We start from the raw sequence: 19,157 nt of genomic DNA, 5'->3' as shown, positions 1-19,157 counted from the left end.
CAAGAAACAAGAGTAACAAAACATAACGTAGAAGTGAACAAGTGATGACTAGGCAGGAGAATGTAGGAAGACAAAAGGACAAAAACGGACAAGACATGAAAGCACAGGAGTCCTGACTGAGTTGATGACTGTAAGTAGAGTCATGTGTGGATCTATTTATTTTCAAAGTGTGAACTTAAACTAAAAATCTGTGACTAGACAACAGAGATAAAGAAGCAGATATTTCCCTGACTGGTTTACAATTAAAACAAATCTGAGAAAAGGCACCACAGCAATGATATACTGTATGTATGTAATGCAAGTTGCACCTCAGACAAATCCAAAATCAATAGTTTCCATAAAATATTTATCCACCTGGAATCATCTGTTTCTGTTTAGGAGTGACATTGCAACCAGGACAAGTATTTAATGCAAAGGAACTGATTTTCACAAATGTAATAAATGCTCATCACACATCAATTTCTCACGCATCTTATTTTTTTTTAGTTTGTTTTTGCACCTTTCACTAAATTAGCTTCTTCAGCATCTGTGTGGGTGTACTGGCTGTGTTTGACTGACATTTCTATCACTGTGCTGTTAGTTTTGTAACACCTGCAGCGTTTGACAACTTACACCCTTATCATCTTTATATGAACTGTGTTGACCTCATGTAATTCTCACTACAGCTCCACACAACTTCAACCTGAACCTGAGCAGAGGGTTAATAAGATGGTAAGTGGAGGCACCTCAGTGTGGGTGTAAAGGGCCCTTAGAAGGCTAAATGTTTTAGTCTGAGTCAGGCTTAAAGTAATTATGTGTTATAGTTGTACATGTACATAAATCATGCCAGGTACTTCAAATCATGCCGGGTCTAAACATAGCCATGATTTCAGTTCTACATTAGTTTGGGTTTAGATATTTATTATTATTATTCCTATTTGAAGTAATGTTCTGGATTACATGGATCTAAAACTTGTCAACCTCAGTAATGAAGTGCATTGGGGAAAATACCCAGCAAACTGCTGTTTGAACTCTGATCAGAGAGGGAGTGAGCATGAGTTAGTCAGAGAGAGGATTTGCGTTTGTGCATTTGTGATGTGAACTGTGCACATACAGTACGGCTCAGTGTGTGAGCGAGCGCGCGCACGCACACACACACACGCACACACACAAACACAGGTATGCACACTCACACAGACGCAGACAGACAGACAGAAGCGGTGATGCAATGTCTGCGAAACCTTTTCCAGACTTCTTCAAACGAACCCAGTGTAGGTTTTTCTTGCTCTAATGCACCATTCAAGGGTATCTGATTTGCAGTCCCTACAACCACCAATCCCATACCCCCGCCCCAACCTGCTATGACAGACTGGAGCTCTGATGACACTCAATGAAACGTCTGCACTATTGCTCTGTTTCTACTTCCTGACAATGTGCAGCTTGTCAGTACTATTTTCTGTCATGTGTACACTGAATTATAGCAGTTTTATTTATTTTTAATTTTTAATTAATTTATTTTTTTACTGGTAAAAAAATATTTCCTGAAAGTTCTACAGTCTCAGTAATAGTGGGTGGTTTTTTATAATCTTATTTGATGTGTCATTGTCTCTTCTGTGTCCTTTGGTTTTCCTCTGTTCTTTGCTCTTTTCTTTCTTCTTTTGTATTTGCATGTTGTCCATGTCTCCTGTGTCTCCTCATCTGGGTCTATGTTTGTCACCGTGTCCTTCTGTGCCCTTCATTGTAGCTATTTCCTTGTTTTATGTGGAATGTATTTACCTCCTGTATCTTTAGACATGATGGCCTTCGTTTTTGTGAGTTTTCCCAGAGGGAGTATTATAAAACATGGATGTAGCTAATGCAGAGTTACCTGTGTTCTGCCAGGGCAGGGCAGCTCCTTTTGTTTGAATGCAAAGACATCTACAGGAAAATTACTGTCTTGCTCTATGTATGATTCAGTGAACTCTTTACGTCTGGGTTTCTCACTACTTTTAAGCCTGGGTGAGTACAACATGATGTTAGAATCAAAAATGTCAGTAAAACAGGGAGTACGTTTCTGTAACTCTCCCTTGCCTCATGCGATAGCCCTTAGTTTCTGGCTTTGCTCACATTCATCATCTAAACTGCGAGCTGGTTACAGCAAAAACCCTCAGCTCCACTTTCTCACATTAGAATTTCACTTAATTATGTGACATCGCAGTGAAATGTCCATCTTTTATATACAGTCTATACATTTTCCACAGCAAATGGGAGTTTCGGGTTCAGCATGTTGCCATGACTTTTAATTCGCCCATTTATAAACTTCTGAAGGCGAGATTTAATGAAGTCTGGAAAACTGAACAATCTTCCATCAGGCCTTAATGAAATAAAATGCATGTTCCATAGACTGGAAAAGACCATCAGTATAAACTGTGGGCCCATGACAGACATATCAACATCAGTGTCTACTTTTCAAATGTTATTTAAATTGTTAATTTTAGATTTGCTGTGTATTGCATAACCACTCATTATCTCCCAAGTGAGCATTAATTGCAAGAGCTGGATAATACAACATTTTGTCCCGCAATTTAAAAGGCAAACATTAATCAGTCACATATTTTTATTAATTGCTTTAGACTGTGAGTTGATTCCCTGATTTGATAGCTACCTGCGTTGTATGTGAAATGTGTAATTATCCAGTTGTGCTACAGATATTAATGTAGTCTAGAGATTAAATTAATTAGACCATGAAAATGCATTTGTGAGCAAATTCTAGCTTTATAAAAATGAATTTTACCTCTTGGTGTAAAGTTGTGAGTACTTTATTTTCTCGCACCCCTGTGAGACAGTGACCTAAGGCAGCCTGACCCTGAGATTACCTTGTTTCAAATGTTTCCATGTGATTAGTCCCCTATAGACCTCATAAAACAGAAAAAGAGCCTGCGAGAAAGATAAAGCTTGTTATTTTCAACTCACACTGAGAATCAGAGGAGCTTTGAGGACCCCAATCGACCTCAAGAACGGAGCTTTTAAAAATTTGAGAGACCCTTGTCAAGCGTATTGAACTTTCCTTTTGTCTGGAATGCTTTCAGTCCCTCCACCCCCCACACGCAGACAGACACACACACACACACATGTACATGCACATACACAGGAGCAGCAGTTAAATGTCAGTGGTCACATGGCTTTTATTTTCTGCTATACCTGTACAACACATTTTGCTTTAAGCCATTAGTCTGACAGTTACTAATGGTGCCACTGCTGCTGATTGAAGATAAGCAGCTCCCTGTGTGGGAATTAGCCCAGGAAGGTCTTTGAAATGAACAAAAGTCAGAATGGAATTATATCTTTATCCATATATGATTATGTTGTTCTTCTAAACTGAGGTAATATTACCTGACTGTTGATGACCTGAAGGCAAACCACACAGGCGTGAAAAAGGCTTTAAAAATGGTGCTTCTCAAGCATGTGAAAACACGAGTGTGACTGAAATAATGAGCATGTGAAGCCCAGTAGAGATAGAACAACAGCAATGAGTCTCATGAGTTATGACAAAGCTTCTTTCTTTAGTTCGATATTAAGGTTTGGAGTCCCTTTTGAAGGCCAGAAAAGATTACATAACCTTTGGAGAACAATCTAAAAAGTTTAAAAGAGGAATCCCAGAGGACACCTGACAAACCTAATGCTGGATTATGTATCCCTCAGGATAGAAACCCTTTGCAACACATGCATTTCACACAGATATATATCTGTGTTCGTTGCTGGTGTTCAACAATGTAACATTAGTACCTGACAAGAATACCTACAAATGCTTGCTGGGTTCATCTAAACCTTTGGAAACTCCAACACATGCCCCATGTGATGCTAGTTGTGAATATCCCCAACAGTGTAACTGGGCATTTGCTCGCAGTTGTCAGAAGTTAGTTTTCCTAGGAAAAGGACAACTGTGATAATATGAATGGAATTAACAGTCCTCTGAGGCAGAATATGTGATGGTTCTGCTGCTGCAGATATCACATATAGCATCACATATTAGCCCAAATTCTAAAGAATTTGACAACTGCTTAATTGCTTAATTGCTGACAATTGCTTACTTTTAAAATCGTAAACAATATTGCGCCTAGCTACTTAACTGAACTCCTCAGCCCTTAATAACCCTAGGAGAACCCTAAGATTATCGGGCCAACTGCTCTTGGTGCAACCTAGGTCATGGCTGAAGACCAGAGGTGACGTGTTGCAACTGCTGCATCCAACCTCTGGAAAAATCTTCCAACTTCCATCTGTCGGGATAAATAATGTTGTTGTTGATGGTTTTTGTTGTGATGAAACAGATACCAAAATGCCTTAGGCTACCAACTGACATTCTCTTTGTTTCCTGTTCATTGTCTAATGTTTTTGGTTTTTTTATTTTGTTAATTTTTACTACAAAATGTAATCTGTATCACCTTCTTTGTCATTACCTGGTTTGCAGTTAAATGCATGCCTTCAAACTTGACGTCACCTGTCATGTTCCTCTGTTTAATTATAGTTTCTCACACTAACATTCTCACACACAAGATCTGATTTTGTGCATCGCTACAGGTACATCATGTACTTAGTGTTTACACATGTAGATGAGACAGCAGCTGCAGAGGAGTGTAAAGCAGACAACTGGAAATATACATTTTGAAATTATCTGGCTAAAATTATGTGACTGCAGCGGAAATGTAAATTCTGTGCTCGATTTTTACGACACTGTTTTAATAATCAGTGCCTTTTATTCTGGTGATAAATGAAATTAAGAATGTCTCGACATAGACTTTTCAATTGAGGTTAAACCAAGGAAAAAAAACCCACATTGAGCAGGTGGTGCCCATAGACCATTGCTCTCTCTCTTCTTATTACTTCAGATTGTGTTTTTTTTCCCTCTAGTTTTGCTTTTTGTGTCTTTATAGCTACTGGTAGCATGAGATGGTAACTCACCCCATTTAGGTTGTACAGATAATCTAGCTCTACCAGGATGGAACTTCCATATATGCTGACAAAGTTACAACATATACTGTAAGGGTGGATTTATGTCAATAGCAAACTTAGTGAGAACATATATTTTTTCTTTAGGTTTGCTGTGTCTCCCAGCAAGGCCTCAAGAGTGTAGAGGAGACATCAGGAGACTGGCTGTTACATGATGCAAACTAGAAAGGTTCATAGATAGGAATCAACCCAGCAGCAGGATTGGTATCTGCTGCGGTGTGGAAGAAAGAACAGAGGCTGCACTGCAAGAGACTTACAAGATGACCTCCAGCATTGTACTCTTGTGAATGTTTGTGATCAAATTGTTAGAAAAAGACTCGTGAGCATGGAGTAAGCTCCCGACATACTTTAGTGGGACCTGTGCGCAGGACCGTGCAACTCGACTGGCATTTGCCCGAGAAGACCAGAACTGGCAGGTCTGCCATCAGCACACTATTTTCTTCACACATGAGAGCAGGTTAACACTGAGCATATGTGACAGATGTGAAAGAGTGTGGAGACACTGTGACGAATGTTATGCTGCTTGCAACATCATCCAGCATGACTGGTTTGGCAGTGGGTCAGTGATGGTCTGGGGAGGCATATCCGAGGCCTGCAGTTTAACTGACTGTGTCATACTGTGATGATCATGAGCCATAATTTTTTTCAAGCATGTACTTTTTTTTTTTAAACCCCTTCCAAACGGAGTACCTGAAAATATTTAGAATTGATCGTAATGTGAGCGCTTTTTTAAAATATATTTTTTACACAGCAGGCACATGCAGTGTTATTTTTCCCTTTGTCAAATTAAAGCTATACAGAGGACTTTCTCCATAGTGCCTGTGATTGGACAGCTGTCACAGCTGATGCTATACTGTCAAGTGTTAAAGCTCAAATTGCTGCAGGTTTCCACACACTTGTCAGAAAGGATATTTATATGACGACATCTTATATAATGCAGCTGCCAGAAACTGTAAGGTAATTCACACCAGTGCACCATGTGTACTTTTCATGATTATGATGAAAATCACACTTAACTGAAAGCATTTGCTGTATGAATAAGTATGGTGTTCTCATATTGGCCAACTGTCAAGTCTTTGCTGCTATGATCAATAATGTTAAGAGAGTACAACAAATAAATACTGTGAAGCATCATTTATATTGGTCATGAGTTGAGCACAATCCAAAAAAGAAGAAAAAATCTGCAGTTTACACTTAATATTGCCAATTAATCTGATCTAATCTAATTTGTTTCCTCGCTGGATGCTAAATTTTTGTGTTGCATTTCTAATATATATTCAAATGAATAAAATCAAAATAGTCAGTGACTACACTTCTGACTAGGTCATCAAAAGTGTTTATCTTCATTGTCTGTAGCTAACATGAACATTGATGAGACAGAGTAAAGGTCCAAAAATAGGATTATCACCTATTTTTGGACCTTTATGAATATTTAAATTTGTGAGTATTGAGCACACTGGTGTACACAACCATGCACATGGGACAACACTGGGACTTATGGGACTTAGGTTTCAACTGTTTACTTTAATTGCTTCTGTGCTTCCACTTGTAAATACATAACAACTCCCAGGCAAATCCAGTACTGTAGCATGTGAACAAACAATGTCAACCATTTCTGTGTGAAATTAACTTTGAAGTAGCTCTTATGAAGTGAATAACACCGAATCCCCCATGGAAAATAATCTCCAAGAAATAATTTATTTCCATTTGGAAATGTTTAGTAAAAATTATAAATGGCCTGATGTTTTTGGAACTTAATGAGCCTTTTATGCCCCTGGGTATACATTGTCAGCAAATAAGAACACTTACCTTATAAAACCTTATAATTTTAGACTATTCCTTAGTATTGAACTTAAAAAAATGAGAACTTAAATTGTGAGAAATTTGGGATTTTTTTTTCTTGATTTAATATTATTTTCTTCTCTTATTATTATAACCTTCTCTGACTTCATAAATTGCTATTATAATTTTATTTTAAACTTCTAGTAGCCCTATTCCACTGTTCTTTCAGCCGCAGAACAAATAGCTGTAAGACTATTCACGTCACTGAACAGATTATGTATTAGCTCTCTAAAGTGTTTTACTATTTTTCAACTTATTATTTTGGTTCCTATTTAAGTTTGTAATTTCCGGTCCACCCAGCAGTGGACAGTATAACTACTACATATAAATACTACAAACGATTCATTTGAGCTTATTGGTAGTTGATTTCTACACAACATGACGACCTCATACTAGTGTCAGGGTTCTGGGTCTGAGCAACCCAGGATCCCTGAGCAGTTATGGACTGGTTATATTATATGTATATTTGGTGTTGCTGTCTCTCTTCTTCCTGTTTGCGGATGTGTGTATGTGTTTCTGCGAGCGCCGGTCTGCGGGCGCCTTCAGGCCGGGTGGGTGTGGCCCTGCTGGTGGACTGGCCACACCCGAAGCCACACACCTGCTCCTGATCAGGCCTCGTCGGGGGAGCTACTTAAGAGAGTCTTGGAGCTCCCACCGACGCGGATCATTTCGTGAGACTTCCCGTCAGTTCTCCAGTTGGTCTGTTTGTGAGTGTGAGCTTACCAAGTGAACTGAGGGTACTAACTACTGCCTCTATTTTCCCAGGAAGGATTGCTGGATGAGAGGGCAGCAGACACAGAGTGCACTGGCACGAGGGAGCGGACACACGAGCACAAACACTGGGAGAAGACACGGAGTGGAAGTCGGGAGCACACGGGGATGTATTGTTGTGTGTACAGTTTTCACTGTAAATAAACGCACTGCTTGTACATAGAGCACCGCGCCTGGGTCCTCTTTCCCCACACCCCCCCACGGTTTGCCATGCCAAACCGTGACAACTAGTGTATTTGACACAGAGAAAAACGTTCAATGGCCTAACATGCTTGCTAAACTGCTGATTGTATTGTAAGAATTCACGCACAAACACAGATTCTGTGGATATAATTGAGATATTTGCTGCCCCCCAGTGGTTAAAACTCAAATAATTTTGCTTTAATCACCCCTGGGGCTAACGTTGTGATTCTTAGATACATTATTCACATTTCTCAAAGTGAAATTTAGAAGAGGCTTTAACTATTAATATTTTCATTTGAGTCAAATGGGTTTTGGGCTGAGCTAGTAGAGAAGTTGGATTTTTATTTTTTTATTTTTTTAATCAGGCTAACATATTGTTATATAGGTGTTATCACTGGGTTATCTAACTGGAGACTGATGTCAGATTTTGTATAAATTCAAACATATGTTTCTGCTTAGAGCTTTGCTGCACACATTAAAGATTTATACCACATGCACATGAATACCTGTAGCGTTTCCCTAAAAATTCCTTGCAGATTGAAACTGTGACAGACTGTAGCACCCATCTGTCTCCTGTCAGTCATCACCTTTTAGCTCAAGTGTCATCTGCAGTTTGCCAACCCAGTTCAGGTTCTTCCCACACACCTTGGAATGGCACCTGCTAACAGATCCTGCTGTTATCTGCACAGGGATAACAGTGTGAGAGAAGTGACAATGCCCTGGGACTCACCTGTCAACTTCAGAAACATCAAAGGTCTTGACACCCATCTCTGGCACTCTCACCATGACAGAGCTTTCCTGTGGGAAAGGAGGAGGCTAAGACTCTGTGACGACTAAAGGAAGATCACAGGTGTGGTTTGATTTATTATAAAAAAGGAGGTAAAAAGTATTAATCACATTCAAGGTTGTATTTGTTGATTGGATGTCATCTCTGAAGTGCTTCTGAATTGGAGAATTTGTGGTGGGGCTTTTTGGTTTGCTTGTTTTTTGGGCGAGGAGAACTGTTTTTTTTCTTTTTCAGTTTCCTTGCTATTTAGTGGACTAAAGATACAGACTTTGAGATACAAAGGTACTTCAGCAGCTTGTCAGCTTCACGTGAGGTGCACGACACATCCCTGGGTTGTGTTATCTGCTGGTACAGACATAAAGCTATAAGTTGCAGGCTGTACTTTACTGCAGCGGTTCCCAACCCGCGAGAGTTGAGGCTCGGGTGTGAAATTTATGGATTTCAGGGTTTTTAATAATTTTTTATCGTTATTTTTTTACGTATTTTTACTTTGAGCCTCAGAATGACGAGTTCAGTCTTTGTTGTCCATTTTTGTAGGGGTCAAAATTCAAAGAAAATGGGAACACACTGTATTTCTGATCATTTAGTGTACTCATTGGGTCAATCCCATGCTCTGTAAATGCAAATCACTGGAGGAACTTTGGGCCTTGGGAAAGTTCTTGGTCATTAGTTCTCAAGAAATTAACATTCTTTGAATATTCAGTTGAAAAGCATCTGTGGTCCCACTTAAAGGACCAGAAATAGCAGCTACACAAAGCTATTTTTCAACTCCCTTTAGAGGTCATTAATGAAGGTTTTTAGTAACCACAACCACAAGTCTTTTTTTTTAATTCATTTTTCTAAGCAGTATATCGGGGGTTAATATCTCGTGTTGGTTTTGGATGTAAATTATGTTAACATGAATTCTCTTCTATGCTCACATCAGGTGAAACAAGGTCTGGTGTATTGGTTACCTTATAAATTGCTGGTAAAACTTGCCAAAAGAGAAATGCAGTTTATTTTGGTGTGAGAAATAGTCTTTCCACCTTCCTGTCAGGTGCATTTATTTGAAGCCCATGAACAGCCGGGAGTCATGCACATCATTATAATCATTAGCTGTCCGATCTATCAGATCTATCTTTTGCTTTTAACATCACCTGTCAACAACAGCTCTTAACTGAAACACAGATTAAATACTACACAGAAAGTAATTAACCATGTCCACCCGCAGTGAATATAAAATTACATAAGATGATTAATCTCAGCTTTCATATACCACCAACAGCTTGTTCACAGTTAATAGTAATATATGCTGTAGAAAAGAGTATATAGACTATAATTTTATGGCTCTTATTTAAATTAATTCTTTTTGCGGGCTTCAGTGTGTTAGCATGACAATTAAACTGCTAAGTAGTTTTGGCTTTGAGTTATAGCTGGGTTATGAACACTGAAAACCATCTCTTGAATTAAACCAGTGCTATCATATTGTGAAATAAATCATTCATGCATTAACTTTCTACAGGCTCGACCACTCTTGCATTTCCAGGTGGTTAAGAATTTAGTAGTTCGTGGCTCAGTTTGGATCAGTTAAACCTTAATAGCTTTTTAAGAATTAACTGAGCACTTTTAAAGCATGTCTGGGTCTGATGGCAAGCTACAGATCAGAATTATTCAGCCCAGATGAGCCAGCTTTCAACTTAAGATCCACAGGCTGTTCCAAAGTCAAATCACTTTTATGCAACTTCCTTTAACGTTTTTTTTCTTTCTTTTTACCAGGAGAAATAACAGAGTAGGTTGGAAAACTTACACACCCATATGGAATATTTATTGTAACAATAAATAAAATAAATGAATTAGCACAGAGACGCACGGTTCATGACAATAATGTCATTGTATAAGCTCATCAGTGTCAACGTAGAAATACTGATTACTATTTTAGCACCATCACAGCATGGTGGTGAACTGAACTGAGAGTATGACATTTTGATTAGTTAATCACATTACAGTATACTGCATGCTGAAAAAAATAGTTCACATATTTGTTACTTGTAGACTGTACGACGTTAACTTTTTGTTATCAGGTTGTTCTGAAACCTGATCCAAAATGCTGCTAAGATCATATTTTATATTAGCTTCTTTTAATGGGCTACTTGTTCAATATTGCAATAATTTTTAAGTCCTGAATGATCAAATCCTGTAAAAAGACAAAGACCTCACAGTATCATATAATCCCAGAGGAGTAGTTTGCTTTCACGCTGCACCGCTCCTGTGAAGCCAGCTCACATTTGGGAACACATCTGTCTTAAAAATGTCAATTTTGGTCAAGTTTATAGTTTGCGGTTGATCAGGTGACCCAAAGCCACCTTAGTTATGTTGCTTAGTCTTATGATGTGCTGAGCATTCTTCTGCGTCTCCCTTTGTCTTTTCACTGCTGTTGCACTTACTGGCCACTATTGCATGTCATTAAGCTTATTTTCTGCTCTTCATCTTGTGCGCTCTCTTTTTTCTTCTCTTTCAACTCACTGTCCCAACTAGTCCCAGCAGATGGCTGCCCCTCCCTCAGCCTGATTCTGTTGGAGCTGTCTTCCTGTTCCTGTTTGCCAACTGCTCATTCTGAGGGATTGTCTGATTGTTGCTTTTTTTTTTTTTTTTACCTTAGAATACAAAGTGTCTTAAGATGGCTGTTGTTTTAAACTGTCTCTATATAAATAAAATTGAATTAATCTTTATACTTAACGATATGTCAGAGTTAATACCTACATACTCCTCATATTAGTCCACATACAACAGAAGATAAAGTGACATTCAATTCAGGACAACGAAGTTTCTCTTATCAACAATTTGATAAGAGAAAATTGACTGACTTTGTTACTTTGTGTTACTCTAACATCCTCTTATATGGCTCTGAAGTTTTCCAGCATCACAGCAGCTACACACAAAACAATATATCAGATAAATCCCTTAATGAGCTGAAACAACATAATGAAGATACGTTGCCCGTTGTGTAATGCAGATGTGTGTCATTTTGAAAACAAAAACCACCTCTCAGCACATCAAGCAAAACAAAATCTGGGTTTGAATCCAATCTGGCCGGCACCTTTCTGTTAGGAAACCGTGTACTCCAGCTTCGCACAGTTCAAAGACATGCAGTTAGTGGGCTTAGTTTAACTGGAGATTTTAAAATGACTATAGATGTAAATGTGAATGACTGTCTTTCTCGCTATGTTAGCCCTGTTACAGACTAGCGACCTGTCCAGGGTATGCCCCGCTCTCGCCCAATGACAGCTGGGACAGGCTCCAAGCCAATTTCCATCCATTTCCTGCTATTTCTCAAAATAAATGGAAGAAAAGGGATTGATGGATTTTTTTTCTTTGTATTTTGAACATAAGCCTGAATAAAGCCTGAATATAAGTGAGATGCATGTGACCGAGAATGAGCCCAAGCGGCATTTTTAAAATAATCTATGAAGAGGTGCTGTGGCCAAAAATGGTTGGAGAGTCCATGTCCACAAGCAAGGGTTGCCTCAACAATGCTGTAGGCTCCAGTTTATGTAGACACGCAATTGATTTCTAAGTGTTCCAGTATAGGCACTGTGATGCGACTGCAGGTTAAAAGCTCAGAGAGATCTCAGAAAAGGAGGTTAGTGTGCACTGGGGGGAAAAAAAGTCGTGTTGCAGGTGTGTCGGCATCCGTCTGAGAATATATCAGAGAGTGAGGGGGGGATGTGCAGCTCCAAAAATAGAAAATCAATTTGTGGCAAGCAAAGCCACATATAAATGAAGGTATATGAAATTCTGTAACGTTAGTTGCATGGTTATTGGCATCCCTCCAGCAAAGGTGCAACAAATCATTATATATGCCTGTTGCGGTCAGTCCTCTTTCCTAGCAGGGGCCTCATGATTCATATAAACAAAACAAAATAGACGCTCACATCTTATGAGGCCCCTGGTTCAAGCTCTCAAGCACAGATAATCCTGTGCAGTAAAATGCCTTGATCCAGGATGCTAACACAGCCAAAAATAAGACACTTTAATCATCTAGTTATTTCTCGTTCTTCCTAGAAATCCAGTTTCTCTTTTTTTTCAACTTTCGCAAGTCATTCTCATACATGTCTAAGAAAGCAGCTCCCAGGATAAGATAAGCAACCAGAGTCTCCCCTTTGTTAAACACAGATTTGGGAGACTCTGGTTACAACAGTGAATTTCATGAAAAAATAAATTCAAAGTAAAGTTAAAAAAAACAAACTACATCCATCCATCCATCTTCATCCGCTTTATCCGAGGCCAGGTCGCGGGGGCAGCAGCCTAAGCAAAGAGGCCCAGACCTCCCTCTCCCCAGCCACCTCCTCCAGCTTATCTGGGGGAACACCAAGGCGTTCCCAGGCCAGCCGAGAGATATAATCTCTCCAGCGTGTCCTGGGTCTGCCCCGGGGCCTCCTCCCGGTGGGACATGCCTGGAACACCTCACCCAGGAGGCGCCCAGGGGGCATCCTTATGAAAAGAACATCGAGGGAACAGTTTACCCTGCCCGGGATAGGGTTACCGGGGCCCCGCCCTGGAGCCAGGCCCAGGGAGGGTGCCCGAGGGCGAGCGTCTGGTGGCCGGGCCTTAGTCCATGGGGCCCGGCCGGGCACAGCCCGAAGAGGAGACATGGGCCCATCCTCCCGCAGGCCCACCACCCGCAGGAGGCGCCATAGGGGTCGGGTGCATTGTGTGCCGGGTGGCGGCCAGGAGCGGAGGCCCTGGCGGACTGACCCCCGGCTGCCAAGACAAGAAAAAAAACTACATTGAAACAAAAATGTTAAAATGAGAAAATAGATGATTCTCTGTGAGACAGTTCAAATATATTTCATTTATACGTTACCCAAATCATAACACAACGTCGAGGCACTTTATGTTGTAGGGTAAAGGAAAACCATAACATTCAGATGACCCCCTGAGCAAGCACTTTGCAACAGTGGGAAGCAAAAACTCCCCTTCAACAGGAAGAAACTGCCATGACCAGCTGGGGGTAAGGGTAAAGAGACAGGACAAAAGACACAATGTGGAAGAGAAGAGCCAGCGATAAATAATACATACACAGGGTGAAAAACAGTATGTGAAGAAGTCAGTGCATCATAGCAAGCTCCCAGCAGCCTAGGCCTATTGCAAGATAACAAAAGAATGATTCAGACTCACCTTATCCAGCCCTTACTATATAGTTTATCGAAAAGAAAAGTTTCAAGGCTTATCTTATCTCATGCATCCAAGGGGCTGAAAGGGCCTGAAAGTTCAAGGCTCTGGCTCCCATTCTGCTTTTCACTATGCGAAATACCCTAATATACAATGTGTTGTATTGTAGAGCGATACTACATGAGGTGCAAAAGATTTTTTCTGTCCTTGTGGCAGTTGAGCTGAATCAGTCTGTTACTGAAGGAGCTCTACTGCTTGTCCAGTAAGGAGGGTGGTCAGGATTATCCATGTCGGATAACATTCTCTTTGGTAATCTTTTCTCCACAACCGCTTCAAATGTGTCCAGTTTGCACCCAAAGTGCAAACACAGAGCCAGCCTTTCTAATCAGTTTATTCCATCTTTAGATGTCACCAGTTCTGATGCGGCTCATCCAGCACACTTCAAACTACCCCCATTACAACAGACAGAGACAATCTCCAACATGTTGCTGCACAAGCTGAAGTATCTCAACAAGAAATAAAGCCTGTTCCTCCACCCCTTATGTAAAGCCTGTGTTGGCCTTCCAGTTCAGTCTATTGTTGATGTGGACGACCAGGTATTTGTACTCCTCCATCAACATCCTGGCTGAAGATAGACACTTCATGTACTGAAGTTGATCAGCTTTCTGATCTCATTCAGAGATCACATTCAAAAGATATTTTTTAACAGACCACTCCACAAAATCATTCACTAGTACTCTATCAATTTCACAAAATTCGATATATTCTGTGATATAGCCAGTAAAGCTGTTCATATATTACCTTTTAATACCAGGAGTGAGGGTTCTTATTACACATAATTATTACTAATTCACTTCTCCAACCTTTCCAGCCATTAAAATGTTTTATTTGGTGAGAAATATTAAATAACTTTAATAAATTTAGCCACATAGACAAACTGATGAATGCCAGCTCATGTGAAACAACAATGTTTCTTTGCTAAACTGTTATGTTGTTGTGGATTCATTTATCTTCTTTCATTATTGTTATTCGTGGTTTTGATTCTCATTATTATATTTATGTTATATTCTTTGTACTTAGGCTTTAGGTTCCCGTTTCTTTGACTTCCCCTTATTCCATGTTTCTCACCTTGTCTCCATGTTCCCTCTGTCTCCCCAGTCAGTCGTGTCTCTGTGTCAAGTCCGCATCTTTGTGAATGTCTCGTTTCCTGTTTTATTTTGATAGTCCTTGTCCTGGGCGCAGTGTATCTAGTTTTGCTTCCCCTTCTCTCATTAAGTCTGATTAGGCCCAGCTGTGTTTCCCATTCCCTTGTTACTACCTTGTGTATTTAAGCCCTGTGTTTTCGTTTGCCCTTTGTTGTGTTGTACACCCTCACTGCTGTGTGTTCCTCTTTGTGCCCCTGTTTAGATTCCTAGCTTCTCAGTTCCAGCTTTATTTTCTTGTGATCCTGCTTAGTTTTCCAGTGTTTAGTCCCTAGTTCATATGTTCAGGGTTGTCGTTTGTTTTTTGTGAGTTTATGTTATGGTGGATTTCCGAGCAATAAAGCTGCCGTTTACAGTTAACCTCCCATGTTCCTACATCCTACGTCCTGTGAGTCCAACCTCCTGCCTGCCACACAGCTGAAAACTCCACATTAGAAAACTCCACATTTTTAGTCTCCACAGGAGACTAAAAATAAGGAAACTTTTTTTTTCTTTTGAAACTTTGAAACTGTCATGGTGTGACCTTCACATAGAGTCATTTGACCTTTGGCAAGATAAATAACTGGGTACTGATTCGCTGCTCATTTAGGAGTGTCGATATTAGCTCCAAGCTTTTTTTTTTTTTTCATAACAATTATCCATACACTGTCTTGCTCTTGAACTCTGAATAGCCCCTAGATACTTTCAATTTTAGTAGCACCGGGGACAGAACATGTTCCCAAGTGTTGCAGTAGATTTTTTTTTTATAAAGATGTTCACAGTGTTCATGTTCATATTTCTCAAGATCAACATGTTCCTTCCTGTCTAACACCTCTGTGCGTTTCCCACGGGGCATATTGGGGGTTTATGCTCAGTAATAAAAGCATGCAGCATTCTAAAACTTTACACTGTCACTCTTTCAGTGGCTGGAAATCTCATTCAGTGTTTTTTGTTTTTTGGGGGGGGGGTTGTGCAAGAGATCCACGTGAGTACCCAGAACAGTCAAAAGTGGCTTTTCCTTTTTGGTTGCAGCTGCACATAAAGTTAAGACAATATTTGTCAAGGTTAAGGAACTTTGTTTTCCTATATTTATGTCATGTTGTTAAGTTTTGAATCAGGCCAACACACAGTCAGTCTTGTTATAAGCAGCTCAGATGTTCGTGTCATTCTGTTTGGCCTTTTCTGCTCAAACTATGGACATTTGTTAACACAAGAAAAATAGACTCCTACTTGTCTGCTAAAAGTCCTGCAATTTTTCAACTGTGATAACAAAGTGACTTGAGCTTTGTAATGGAAATGAGGTGGAAAAAAACAGCAAGGCTGGTATTCATCTTCAAGGCTTCTGTTTTGCAGCTTAGTGTCCTTGTCCTTTTCGGGAAATAGAGAATTTAAATGCATGGAAAGCTTAGATCTGCAATTACTTTGGCATTCACTTGCTATACCTTTGGGGGCCTGAAAGTCTTTACAACAGTGTGAGTCACTCTGAACACCAAAAGCCACTATTCTAGCATACTTTTCTGCGAATGTCATATTCTAGTTTTCATATGGGATTTTGGTTAAAATAGAATCATTAACATTGTTTTTTTAACAATAAAAATTAAGGACAATAAATAAATACATAGCCGTAGATAAAACTGAAATTACATTAATTTAAACTATGGATTTAAATGTAGTAACTTCAGAATTTATAAATGGTTAGCTGTTTTTTTTAGCGATATAATGAGTTGCATTAATGTGACAGCATTCTTTGAAAGAAATATTTAAACTTCATCTCCTTATTATCATGAGTCATGGATAACCAAAGACCAATCTGAACTATGCCGGTATATAAACAAGGTGAAGCTTGTTTGTTCTGATGGAGTACTAATACACCTGAGGAAGATGCGTTTATATTTCTGGTGTATCAATCATTCAAGGCAGCAGCCTCATGAATGCCAAAGTAAGGTCTGTGTTTTGCCCTCTGTGTGTCTAAGCAAAGTCAGAAAGCGACGTGTTAACTTAATGTTGCCCTCAAGTTGCTTTATGTTAAACTGTGCCCCAAAGTCTCAGCTATAACAGTAAAACACGTAGGTTACAATCATTGCCAATTCCTAATTAATTTGAACAAATGCACTTGTTGGTGAACTCCATAAAATAACAATAATGGATCTGCTGCATCCTGCATTAGACATTGTTTGCCAGCCTTAAATTGTTTGTGTTCCTCCTGAAACGACTGTTGAATACAAATGTCTCTTTGTCACCTCCTTTGTTCCATTCTTCCAAATGTACAGACTTATCATTTAATTGTACTTCTTATTTTGCTTTATTCTTTATTTATTTTTTAATTTTTTATCAATGCAATGTGGTTATATAGTAAAATCTTTGTAATTGAAAAAGTAAAAGGCAACAGAGTTGCCATCTCTTAATTTGACAGCCCAATAAAGCTATCTGCTAACAGAGTAAATGTAAGGCCCCAGTCACACAGGTGACCATCTAGCAACAACCAGTCATGAAGAAAAAAATATTTATTCCCCAACTGGTTGGTGATTGGTTGTTGTCAGTCACTTGCTTGAAATTGTCATAAAGAAGGATTAGGTGCTCCACTGAAAAGAAAAGCAGCCTCCACTTTCAAAGATTGTTGATAACAACTCTTTGGACTCTTCTTTGATACTTTGAGTATTTTGTCCGCTCGCAATCATTTAAAAAACTGGACGTGGAGCTCAAGAAATCTTTCCATTGCCTGAGGGCAGCACTCTGCATTAGAGGGCTACATTAAGTTAGGATCCCAATTAGAGTAAAAAAATAAACGACAGTAAAGTAGGTTATGCTTTAGGGTGGGCTTAGGCTAGACTGACACATTTATAGGTTAGTTGCCGTCTACGGTCACAATGACAGAAAAAATGTTCAGTTTAGACCTTCACCAGTGTGTAATGCTATGGTGGCTATGTCCATTTTTCATTTACATTCAAAGCATTCAGCCTTTAGTTTTGTAAATTGTGGATTGCTTACACACAGTTATCAGGTTTTGTAGAATTCTGCAGACATTCTCAGACATACCGTGATAAACTTAATATGAATTTTTTTTTAATCTTTTTGTCTCTGTACACCAACACAATGTATGCGTGACTGAAGTACACACTTTCAGCTTCACTTCAAGGGGTTTGACAAACAGTATTGCAGTAGCTGTTTAGGTTAATAACCTCTTACTTTTGTATAGACTTCTTGAATTAAAGCAGAAAGGTAATCACATCTTTATTGTTGGATTTACACGTGTATTATATTTATATTTACACATATATTACACAAAATTGGAGTCATTGTCCAAATACTTATGGACTTAACTGGTTCCTGAAAATGTGCTTGTTTAGCATTTGTTTAAACACCATTTAACACCCTGCGGGTCATCAGCTAAGAACCTTATTTGATCCCATTACGCTTCAGTATGGTTTCGACATAATGGTCTCAGCATGTGTGTTTAGTTTGCCAAATTCTGAGTGACTGAAGAGCTCCATTGACTGGGGGCTAACAGATTTATTTTAGCTGTAGGCTTGTACTCATTCTGTGCACCTCATGGGGGTTTTATCACTACTCATAGAAAATGAATGAGGGGCACTATCTCTGCTTAGCTCACCACAGTAATTCTAGCCACACTCTTAGAGTTCCTTCAGCCCCAGGCTAACAATTTTCTTTCACTTCACTTACAACATGGAAAGTGAGATATCAGCGTAGAGGTTCCCAATCCACAATCCAGATCTGCCAGGCTTCTACTCAGAGCCTTGTTTGTTTTTCTGTGTATTACCTTTTCACCCTTGAAAAGGTCTTCAGTGTTTCTTTTCATATTTAGGCTCCTGTCTCCCAGTCGCACCTCATCTGTTCTGTGTTTCCCCGATCAGCTTACCTCTACATCAGCAGTTACCCCGGAGTGTTTAAACAGCTTGCTTGCCATATCCTCGCTAGATTGATAAGTAGACACTTAAAAAATATATTTTTTAATTTTCTTAAAAATAGTTTCAGATTTAAATGCTTTCATTTATTAGGCAACATCCACAGAGATATGACTGGTTTATTCCTAATGAAGAGATGGCTCAGCATAAAAGTGAAGCTGACATCACAAACTTTGGGTATTGAACAAAAGAACGAGATGGCAGATACAAGCAACAGAAATGAACGTTGTCTGCAAGTTTGCTGGCCTCTCCCATAGAGAGAGACTGAGAAATTCAGTCGTTCAAGAGGGGTTCAGACTAAAGCCACTACTCCTCCACATTGAAAGAAGCCAGATGATGTGGTTCATGCATTTG

The sequence above is a fragment of the Neolamprologus multifasciatus genome, chromosome 19 (assembly GCF_963576455.1).
Source record: "Neolamprologus multifasciatus chromosome 19, fNeoMul1.2, whole genome shotgun sequence".
NCBI lineage: Eukaryota > Metazoa > Chordata > Actinopteri > Cichliformes > Cichlidae > Neolamprologus > Neolamprologus multifasciatus.
The sequence above is the reverse complement of the archived record's forward strand: the minus strand, read 5'-3'. Positions refer to the sequence as shown.